This window comes from Octopus sinensis, linkage group LG3, assembly GCF_006345805.1.
Source record: "Octopus sinensis linkage group LG3, ASM634580v1, whole genome shotgun sequence".
NCBI lineage: Eukaryota > Metazoa > Mollusca > Cephalopoda > Octopoda > Octopodidae > Octopus > Octopus sinensis.
The window spans coordinates 56,413,810-56,426,309 of record NC_042999.1 but is presented as its reverse complement, the minus strand read 5'-3'; the positions used below and the strand labels follow the sequence as shown (position 1 = coordinate 56,426,309).

The window sequence follows — 12,500 nt, the reverse complement described above, 5'->3', positions numbered from 1 at the left end:
CAACTTCAACTTCTTGCCTAATGTGGGCCCGGAACAGTCTAGTTCAGTATTACATGTCAAAAGTGAAACAATAACATCTATATTGTAATGTGATATAATATTGTTTCACTTTTATTCTTTCACTTTTAATTCTAATCTGATAACACTAAGATAATCTTATTTTACACATTTACTGTTCAATTGCCACTTAATAATTATCACAGCAGTTGCAAGGTATTTACAGTTACATATTAACCCTTAAATTAACATTTAATATATGTGCTTAATCTATATATATAATATTCTCTGTCTGTTTGTTCCCAGTGCATTCTCAAATAGCTCCACCAAATCAGGTCAAATTTTACAAAGTAATAGAATCACACCCCATGAGTGTCAAACATTATTCAACACACACACACACACACATCTACCCATATGTAAGTCAGTCTGTTGTTGTCCAACCAATGTAAATTCTATCAATGAGGATTTCCTCATTGATAGACTTGCATAGTAAGAGAGGAAGAACCATAGAGACAGTAGATGAGGAGGAATAGGTATGTGTGTGTGTGTATGGGTGGTCGAAATAAATTTGTCAGTTTGCTTAAAAAGAAAAGAAAACAATATTCCAGCCAAAAATAAAATTATTTTAAAAAATCAAAAAATATGAACTAGATCAGTGGTTCCCAAATTTTTCGGGCTGCCACCCCCTTGACACACAGGCCACATTCCTAGCACCCCCATCCCCACCCCAACTAACTCTCACAAATATAGACCTCTTTCTGAGGCAAATTCAAAGCAACTGTATTTCATAAACAAAAACTTAATTTAATGAACCCATTATTTTGTTGTTTTTACATGAATCGTTACCCTATTATTGCCCCACATTTTTTACATGAATTGCTCCCCCATTATCACCCCATTTTTCTTCAATGCCCCCTTGGAACTTTCCTCTTCCCCCAGGTGGGGCAATACTGCCCACTTTGGGAACCACTGAACTAGATTATATCTGGGAGATAGCAATTTTCTCTAAGTAGCTACCCCCAGCTCCCATTACAGCCTCAATATGGCTCTGGAGCCTGACATATGTGTTCCTCAGTGTCCCTAGGAAAATCTTCGAACATGGTCTTGATCTTGGCCACCAGCTCAGCTTAAGGGTTGCAAGCAGAGCAGTTGGTGTCTTTCTCAACTGCATGCCACACATAGTAATTGATGGGATTACAATTGGGGTTATCAGGAAGCCAGAAATTGGAGCTAGTGAAGTTGTAGAAATTCTCAGACAACCATATCTGAATCTTTCCTCAAGTATAGCAAGGAGCTAAATCCTGCTGTCACACCTAGGGCCTTCCAGCGGCGACCCTCTCAAACCAGTAATTGGCCACAGATTCTGCAGCATCACATAGTTGTATGAATTGAGCGTAAGGCCCTGTCCTGCAGATGTTGAATGAACTGAAGTGTGCAGATACAGACAAGCTAGTGTTGTACTTTGTTTCCAATCTTCCTTGAAAACATGTCTGGTCATGGGAAAATATTACTTGGCTTGGAAACAGGTGAGATTTGACAACAGGAAAGGCATTGACCTGTAGGAAATCCGCAGCAGTGATTTCCATCTTACCCATGTGAGCATGGAAAAATAGACATTCAACTGATAGTGATGACAATGATGACGTCATTGTCTTGGCAAAATCTCATTTAATACTTAAGTCAATTGTGATCCTTATTTGAAATTTGCATTATTCATAAAAGGATTAAATATTGATCTTTCAATCAAAGTTTCCAGGATTACTCACCTATGTCTCATTACTTCTCTAGCTTTACTAGTCTCAGAATTCAATTTCTTTTCTATATATAAGGTTACAAAAAGCCCAATTGTTGTTTTGCCAAACTTTTGCTGTGTCGCTGTCAATGCAACCATCACACTGCGGTATTTGCTGTATTGATTTCTCTTTCCATCACTGGAAGCAAATACTCTTTATACTCTCTTACCATTTCAAAATAATACTTATATATATATATATGATGATATATATATATATATATGATGATGATATATATATGTATATATATATATATATATATATATATATATATATATGTTGATGATGATGATGATATATATATATATATGTTGATGATGATGATATATATATATATATATATGATATGTTTATGATGATATATATATATATATATATTATATGATGATGATATATATATATATATGCACATACACACACATAATCATTAGTTTAAAAAAAAAACAAAAAAACAATAATTTACAATATTGAGCTATTTAATTACCAGGCCTATAATTAGCACTGTGCATGACCTGAAATAAATTCCTCTTTTATTCTGCATGTCATCACTGATTTCTTTTTTTATTATTATTATCACCATTGCTAATAAGAAAGAAAAATAATAATCATCATCATCAGCCTTTAACATCCATGTTCAGTGCTTGCATCAGCTTGACTGGATCCAATGGGTCTGAAAACTACCTTCTGCTCCAGTGTCTGCTTTGGTGTGATTTCCACGATAGGATACCTTTTTCTAATGCTAGCCATTTCAGAGCATGTACTGGGTGCCTTTTTTTAATGGCACTGGCTCTAGTGAGGATGCCATATAGCATTTGACTGAGTTGAGCTACATTAAAGATAGATAGATAGATAGATAGTGAGAGAGAGAGAAGGTATGTGATGAGGAGTTAAAGTGTGAGATAGATGAGAGCAGGAACCGGATAAAATTAGTTGTGATGAGATGTCAGGGTGGATCCTATCCCCAAGTTACAAAGTGAGTAGGAGTGAGAGGCAAAGGAAACATGAGTATGGGTTGGGGCTGGAAGAGTGTTTAAAAAAGTGAGAGACAGACACGGAATAGGTGAGAGGGTGAATATAATGAACCAGTGGTGAGTGATGATAAGTAAGGGGGAACATAGGGAAGAGTAGGTGTCAACCCCCCCCCCCCTAAGGATTGAGAAAGTTTGAGCGGTGATATTTTTAATTATTGTATTTCAGTATTTTTAGCACCCCACCTTCTCCCTCACTGATATGAGACATGCTTAAATTATTGTAGCATAAGAAAAATATATTCAGTCTCATTTGAATTTCACTTCTCGATATTGTATATTTTGTTAGTGGCTGTGTGGTAAGTAGCTTGCTTACCAACCACATGGTTCCGGGTTCAGTCCCACTGCGTGGCACCTTGGGCAAGTGTCTTCTACTATAGCCTCGGGCTGACCAAAGCCTTGGGAGTGGATTTGGTAGATGGAAACTGAAAGAAGCCCGTCGTATAATACATCTGACTAATATAGGCAGAATGAGATACCTTATCTACAGGCTGAAACAGCTGTAAGATCCATTTTATGTGTATTATTTTTATGGTATTATCTTACTTATTGGTGTATATTGTTTTATTTTGTTGGATTTAGATGTTCCTATTTATGTAGTTAATAAATAATATGGATTGGTAATATCTGTAAGTCGATGATTGAAATGAATCTGTTCCTCCATTTTCTTATTTGTATTATGAATTTGAGGTAAAATATTTTACCTTCGCCCATCTAATACAATAAATGAATTAATTGCATTGCAATTATAAGCATTTATGTATTTGCCTTTTGGGTGCTTCACCACCAGTATATTGGATAACTGATATCCCATAGTGGGTTACACTCATAACCCCTATCTCACTTTGTATATATATATGTATATATATATATATATGTGTGTGTGTGTATATATATATATAAGTATGTGTGTGTATATGTTTGTGTGTCTGTGTTTGTCATCCCCAACATCGCTTGACAACTGATGCTGGTGTGTTTACGTTCCTGTAACTTAGCGGTTCGGCAAAAGAGACCGATAGAATAAGTACTAGGCTTACAGTGAATAAGTCCTGGGGTCCATTTGCTCGACCAAAGACGGTGCTCCAGCATGGCCACAGTCAGATGACTGAAACAAGTAAAAGAGTAAAGAGTGTCCTTTATCTGTTTTTCTTTTACTTGTTTCAATCATTAGACTGTGGCCATGCTGGGGCACTTCCTTGAAGAATTTTAGTTGAACAAATCAATCCCAATACTTATTCTTCTTCTTTAGTCTGGTTCTAATTCTGTTGGTCTCTTTTGTTGAACTGATAAGTTACAGGGACGTAAACACACCAACACTGTTTGTCAAGCAGAGGTGGGGGTAAACACATTCACACACATGCATACAATGGGTGTCTTTCAGTTTCTCTCCATTAAACCCACTCATGATGTTTTTGTTGGCCCAGGGTTGTAGTGGAAGACACTTACCAAAGGTGTTGTGCAATGAGACTAACCTGGAACCTTGTATTTGAGAAGGAAACTTCTTAGCACACAGCCATACCTGCCCGTTCAGATTATTTTGACATATTGGATTCTGAATCTTAATTTTATTTGAACTGAGAATTTAGTTTAGGTACCCAGAAATTTGAAATGGTTAACAGATATAGTTTAACCCTTTTGTTACCAACCCGGCTATTGGATAGACTGTGCATGCTAAGAAGCACCTGTTCATGTTGCAAATGAGACAGCAGTTGGTCAGCAAACACAGGTTCTGTGAACATACATGTGTCTTCTCTGTAGAGACATGAGTTGAAACATCTGACCATGTTGCATGGAGACATTATAACTGAATATATTCTCTTACATTGAATTCCTTTTATATTGCAAGAATACTTTGATTACAAGATCAGAATCTAATCTTTTCTCCCGTATGTGATATATGTGTGTATTTATATAAAAATGTATATATTGATGATGAAGAATATATAATATACACACATGGACCCAGACATCACAAATGTAAATAGACACAATCATTTTTGAAAGATTTATTTCTGGAAACTAAAATAATGTAATTTGATGCATTTAAATACTTAATCTAGTATTTAGTAGACGTGCCTTGGGCAATTTTTAATCATTTAACTCGTTTGGGTATTGTACTGGTTAGTTGTATCTGCACAGATAAAATGGCATAATGAGAGGTATCTATTTACTTTTGAAGTGTGTGTGTATTATGTATATATGTGATGTTATATTCTGATTGTTAAATAAACATATTTAGTACCGCCTGATTGGCACTTGTGCCAGTGGAACGTTAAAAGCACTATCCAAGCGTGATTGTTGCCAGCGTTACCTTTCTGGCATATGTGCCAGTGGCACATGAAAAAACAACATTCAAGTGTGGTCGTAGCCAGTACCGCTGAACTGGCTCCCGTGCATGTGGCACATAAAAAACACCTTTGAGCATGGTTGATGCCAGTGCCACCTGACTGGACCTCGAGCTGGTGGCACGTAAAAGCACCCACTACACTCTCAGAGTGGTTGGCATTAGGAAGGGCATCCAGCTATAGAAACTTTGCCAGATCAGATTGGAGTCTTGTGCAGCCTTCTGGTTCACCAGTCCTCAATCAAACCATCCAACCCATGCCAGCATGGAAAGCAGATGTTAAACAATGATGATGATGATGAATACCAAAGTAAAAGCAGAAGCCATATTTAAATCACAGGGATCTTCAGTAACTTTGAACAAGAATTAAACCAAGTTTTATCCTTCGTTAAATACGCCCCTGGAATCACATACCTCTGTTGTCTTTGCTGCCAGACTTAAGAAATATAGAACCGTGTATTATGACAGTTAAGTTATACTACAAAGAATTTTGTTTACATTTTCTATAAATAGCTTTGAGATTCTTCTCTTTGGCAGTTTGGAAGACACACGACACAGTAAGTAATCCCCAATGGTTCTTTAGTGGAAGCTAAATCTAGTTGGTTCAATTATTCCTTCCTAGCTGCTAAAAACCATTGTGATTAACCATGGTGTCTACTTTCACATTGGGGTTAAATATTTGTTTACGACATACATGAATATGGTGTTGTATACATTACATATATATTTGTATCCCATGCCTTGGTAGTTTAGTTATATACACACACACATATACATTTATGTATTTTAATTAATTACTGATGAGGGAACAGGAATCATGTAGTCAACTTCATTAGCTTACAGCTGTTTCTGTTATAAAAAGCAGTGCACTCAGAGCTAAGTGCTTGTGCACAACATCTTATAGCTTCTTTGGGGGCCATTAAAATGAAGTGAATGTTTATTTCAGAAAGTATACTTGTATATGTATATTGAGTTCTAAAAACTAGTTATTAGTATTGGTACATCCAAGGGAAATCATATGTGTGTGTGTGCATTAAACAAATGTTAGATAACAGTATGGTTAAGTAATATTGTTTGTCAGAACTAGTATGTAGCTAGTATGATGAAAATATAGCAACTGTTCCATACCTGTCAGCTATGATCAGCACACATTATAACTTAACTGTGCTGTTATCAAGCATCTGGTTGTACACCCAATGCGAAGCATATTGGTAACATCGAATTGGATATACGATACTGTACACTTTGTTTAATATACTCACTCTATTGACAAATATACAAATGCATATTTTTTCTTATGGATTCTTAGATGATATGAATTAACATTTAATGTTTTAATCAGTTTTATGTGTTTTTTGCAGTAATGGTTTGTAGCTGGATGCTTTTCCTGTTGCTAACTCTTAACAGTTTTTCAAGTAAAGGATCCCTATTCCAACCCAGTGGAGAATGTAAGCAAATGCACTCTCTCACGTACATACATATAGAAATGCTTACATGTGGACGGCTTCATTTTGAAAGATGATAGCTCTCTCAATCAGTCTACTTCATCTCTATAATCTCCATTATATTCATGTGCTTTGGGGTGACTTTTCAGACCAGTAGTTGATCTACAAGGCTTTAAATTCATGTGGCATATAAGATTCAAAACTTCTTTATGTAGCTTACATCATCATCATCCTGGGTTTTGCCCCCGTTAATGGGGGTGGCTGGATCTACCTCAATGCCATAGCAACTGAGGTAGGCAGGTGCAGCCCACCCCAAACTTTGGGCTGGCTGGCTGGTGCCCATTCTCCTTAGCTACCACAAGGCTTTTTTGGGAGCTGGATTTTCTACGGGGAGCATGCCTTTGCTCACCCCCCAACCTCTGTTTCTAGACATGAGTAGTCGTGAGACCAAGGCCTCTACCATGATTTTTAAGAAATGTGGTGGAAAACTAGCTCAGAAAGGCAGAGATGCTACTCCCTGAGACCCCTTTTGGAGCCCCTCTATCTCACTTGTGGTATGATAATCTTATGGCCTTTGATATGCCTTTTCAAACCAGATTTACTCTGACAGATTTTTTTCTGAAATCTACACAGAAGTTTTTCACTTTTTAAAAAAGAAATCAAGATGCATTAAAAAATACATCTTGATTTCATAAATTACCAATGTAATTTCATGTAGCTTGTGTAGCCAGCTTTTGATGGGAGATGGTCACAAAGCCTGCTTTTCCAACTATTAATCACATCTGGTGCATCCATAACACCTCCCATTCTCAAAATACAGTGATACATCACTGTATGAGTTTAATTCGTTCCATGACCAATCTCGTCTTGCAATTTACTCATTTTACAAATCAATTTTCCCCATTAAAATTAACTAAAATATAATTAATCCGTTCCAACCCACCAAAACCACTCAAAAATAAGAAATATGTAAACTGGTTTTATTAACAATTTGTGTGCTCGTACTGCGAATTTCTGCCCGTACTTCAATGCAAAAATTCACACAAGTCACGGTTTGTACAGCAAATTTCTCATAGAATGGGGATCTTGTACTGTGAGGTTCTATTGTACATGCTGCCTTTTGACTTGTTACTTTCCTTTACCAGAACTCTCCATCCATTTCTACAAGTTACTTTCTCTTCAAAGAATTAATTGGTTATTTTCACACACACATATATACATGTATGTGTGTATGTATATATATATGTATAAATGTTTTACAATTTATCTCATATCCACCTGCTTACCAAATACATTACAGTCTGTGATTCTGACCTCTTGCTCTATGTCTTCATGTGATGACAGAATCTCAGTTTTAACATCCAAAGATAAACACTAGAATTCTTTCAGGCTGGGAAACTATTTTTGTAGACTGGATTAACTTGTGTACTGAAACAATGAATGGACCCACAAACCCCAGTACAACTATAAACGTGAGAATGTTCCCAAGGACTAAAAGTACAGAATGTTATATTTTTTGTAACCATCATTAATCTGGAATCAAAACCAGGCAGTTCCATATAATTTGAATCCCTTTAAACATTACTGGTACTTCACCGAAAGCAGTCTTGGATTAGTAAAAAATATCTCAATAATATTGGTTTCAAATTTTTGCACAAAGCCTGCAATTTCAGGGAAGGGGATAAGTTGATTTACATCAACTCCAAGTATTCAAACGGTACTTATTTTATCAACCCCTTGGCAGAATTTGAACTCAGAACATAAAGATGGACAAAATGCTAGGAAGCATCTTGCCCAATGTGCTAACAACTCAGCCAGCTTGCCACCTTAAATACCTCAATAATGTCACTAATATTGTGCTGTAAATATTGTCCTAGTTTCCATATAGAAATACTTCATTCCATAAGTGACATCCACTTCTCTTCCCAGCTGTGTTGTTTCTCCATTGAGCTTCCCGTTAGTCATAAATCCTTTTATTTCACGTGCTATAACTGTTACACTCCAGCCATATTACATGAGGTGAATCATTTCCATGGACATTGCTCTGATGAAGTTTCTCATAATGTCCCCTTTTATCATGACCTTTAAACATGTCCCCTACTTCTCTTCCCAGCTGTGTTGCTTTTCCATTGAGTTTCCTGTTAGTCATAAATCCTTTTATTCCAATAACTTCTTTTCCTTGAACTTCTCCTCTCTCTGAAACTCCCTACAGTCATCTTCATTTCCTCTGGTCTATCATTTAGACTCCTTTATGCTTCTGTAAGCCAATAGCCTATGAATTTGTGGGCCCTTCTTTTCCTTCTTTCTAGTCCCTTATGCTACAGTGTCCTCAAGCCTTGTTTGAGACAAAATGTCTTTAAGCTGTTTCAGTCATTAGACTGTGACCATGCTGGGGCACCACCTCAAATTTTTAATCAAATGAATTGACCCCAGTATTATTTTATTTTTAAACTTGGTACTTATTCTATCGATCTCTTTTGTTGAACCACTGTGTGACAAGGATGTAAACACACTAGCACCAGTTGTCAAGCTGTCACACACACACACACACATATGACAGGTAACTTTTGAAGTATATTTTTGCCACCATGGGTGATAATGTCAGGAAATATGGCATACATATAATGGTTATAATTTAATCTTTATCAAATTTCATGATGCTTATACAAAATAAAATGAATTCTAATTTTCAAAAGAAAAATATTTATTTCATTAAAATAAAATTAAATGAAACACATTTCTCTTTTGTATAATTCCTTTCAGTGTGTGTGTGTGTGTGGTGTTCCCTTACTCATTGCCTGTCACTAAGCCTCATGTGTACTCATCCTGCATCTCTTATATTAACTTTCTCTGTGTCTTTCTTTTACTCCTTTCTGCTCCTCTTTATACTCTGTAAAGCAAAACTGAGTCACCGACTGACCAACCAACCAACCAACCAAACATTATTCATATCAGTCATTATTAAAATTTATCAGTTGTATTGACTTTTACTCATAAACAATAAACAGTGCTTCTCTCATTACAGCTAGTTATACCAAGATAAACTTAGCCATTGCAAATTTAGTAGTGTAGCAAGAGAAAGAGGGGAGGAGGTGGTGATAAAAAGAGTCCATTAACTCTTTGGCTGGTAGATCAACATTTTATCGATTGGACCAGCTGTGACTTGCAAATATTGTTAACTGAGTTATGAACATATGAATAATTGTTTAGTGAAGGCCAACACTTGAAAGAAAATAAATCTATAAAAAGAAAATAATAAGGAAAGATATGTTTTTATTGAACTTAATAGATATAAAATGGTAAATGGAAGATGAACCATTACTGGCAGGAAAAGTGTTCTGGTTATTTTTCTCTTGACACATTTATAATAGCAGAATTTGCAGTTAGACTCTCTCTCTCTCTCTCTCTCTCTCTCTCTCCAGTTTGAAAAGTTATGTTAGATTCCTCTTCTTCCAAGCACTGTACAAACATATCCTGATTCAAAAACTTCATCTTTATATTATTAAGCCAACATAATGTCTCATAGATTGATTTGTCACAGTTAATTATGATCTTATAATAATTTTGCTTGTCATTACGTTACTGTAACGCTTTCATGTGATTAGTTGAGGTGAAAGAGAGGAGAAAGAATAAGAGGATAAGGCAAAGAGTGAGACCGAAAGAGGGAGAGAAAGAAGCATCGATGATGTGAGGCGGAAAGGAATTTTAGCAGAGAGGTGACGTTCTGATGTGCTTAAGTGCAATTCTGTGAAATATTCACACTTATTTAGAAGGCAAATATATGAAATTTAACTAAAGGTTGTATCATATATATGGGATTTTTTTTTGTTGTTGTTTTGGGGAAAATGGGACAATAAGAGTAAATATTTATTTTATGAGTGCTGTGTATTAAGTCTATAAAATTGTGCATCAAGTACATAAGGTATATATATATATATAAAGTACATTAAGTAATCATCGCATTCCAATTACCTTAATTTTTCAATGAATAGCAGATGAGTGACCATTCTTTGATATAGACACAACACAGGCTACGCTTTCAGGTTTTTTTGATAAAGTTTTCAGGAATAACCCAATAGGTTTACTATTAATTCAGTGAAATATTCATGGGTCCTGCTAGTCATTTTCATTTTCCATGCTGGTGTGAGTCAGACGGAATTTATTGTGGCAGATTTTTCTATGGCTGGACACCCTTCTTTTTTATCAACCCTTACCAGTTTCCAAGCAAGGTAATATTAACCCCGTGACTAGACAGGTTTCCATTGAAGATTGGAAATGAGCGACATCATTTGTGACAGTGACATTTATTGCTGTCACATGATGTCAAGACAAGGAGACAAACACACACACACACACACACTGACACAAATACACACACATACACACAAATACAGAGAGAGATTTATTTTTATATATGCTTATTTTATGATGCAAGTACATATACAGGTACCGAACCTTTTGTCCAGAATCCAGAAATCTGGAATTACCAGAAATATAGCTCTTTTTGAAACTGAATAACTTTGAATTTTGCCGGGCAGCCACTTTGTTTTGTTTTCCATGGCACATGTGCCACCATACGACGCCAGATTAAACAGACCCTGCTTTAGAAATGTATCAATTTGTATATGTTATACAATTTTGTTCTTTACTTTTCTTTGTTTATTTTATATTTTCGGTATATATTTAGCCTGTGTCTAGAAATGCAGACCACCTCCGGCCCCAAGGTTGCTGGATAAAAGGTTTGGTACCTGTAATTCCTTCTGATTTTTATGCTTTGGTTGTCCTTGTAGCTGCAAGTAAGTTTCCTGTATTTCATGAAAAATATGTTTGGCTTAGGGGAAATATTACCTTGCTTGGAAACTGATGAGAGTTGGGAGCAGGAAGGGCATCCAGCCATAAAAATTTGCCTTGACAAATTCTGTCTGACCCATGCAAGCATGGAAAAGTGGACATTAAATAAAGGTGCTGGTGATGATTTTTTTTATTTTGTGTCTGTTACCGAGAAAAACATGCTAATCAAAATCTGGGAAAGAGAATGAAAAATATTAAAAATTCATAATGACACACAAATGTTAATTGGTGCTCTGGGGAAAATGTAGAATTTGAAAATTTGGATTGATAAAGTTCAAACTAAATGTCTTAATTTCAGGAACCAGCACTTGTTTGCAATTGAAAGGTTTCTGAGAATGGTTTTTAGATGTCTGAGAAAGGGTATGTTGGATTTATAGTGAGAAGCTGAGAGGGACATAATTCTATAATGTTAATCATCATCATCATTGTTTTAACATCCACTTTTCAATGTTGACATGGGTCAGATGGAATTTGTTGAGACAATCTTCTCTGGCCTGATGTCCTTCCTGTTGCCAATCCGCATGTGATGTCAAGAGAAAGATGTACACAAACATCACATGCACATCCACACTCACATATACAACATATTTTCTTTTCAGTTTCTGTCTACCAAATCTACAAGGCTATGGTTGACCCATGGTTATAGTAGAAGATGCTTACCCAATGTGCCTGGCAGTAGGATTGAATTTGAAAACTCAGGGTTGAGAAGCAAACTGCTTAACCACACAGCCGTGGCATGAGGGAGGTAGTAGTCGATTAGATTAAGCCCAGCTAAATGTTACACACTTGTTAGATAATAATAATAATGATAATAATAATAATAATTTACAGTAAGTTATTGTGTCCACAGTGAAGAGTAAGACTCAAAATGGTGAGTTATTTATTCTAAATAGGATGTGGCTGATTTGAAAGTAAACATGTTAATCACGGTTGTATTTTGTTCTTCAGAGAACAACTTCTTTCTGATGAATTTATGATCATAACACTCTCAGTTCATTAAAGTAAGGAGACTCAGACATCCAGTGTTTCAACCTTGTTG

General features: G+C 35.9%; 1 protein-coding gene across 1 annotated transcript in view; it reads left to right on the top strand.

Annotated features, from left to right (window-relative positions):
* Window positions 1–12,500, top strand: part of LOC115209906 (ankyrin repeat domain-containing protein 50) — a 75,701-nt gene that overhangs the window by 16,214 nt on the left and 46,987 nt on the right. The window contains exon 2 of the mRNA XM_036501002.1: window positions 11,298–11,406. The gene's annotated coding sequence lies outside the window, so the exon portion shown is untranslated. The remainder of the gene's footprint in view (window positions 1–11,297; window positions 11,407–12,500) is intronic.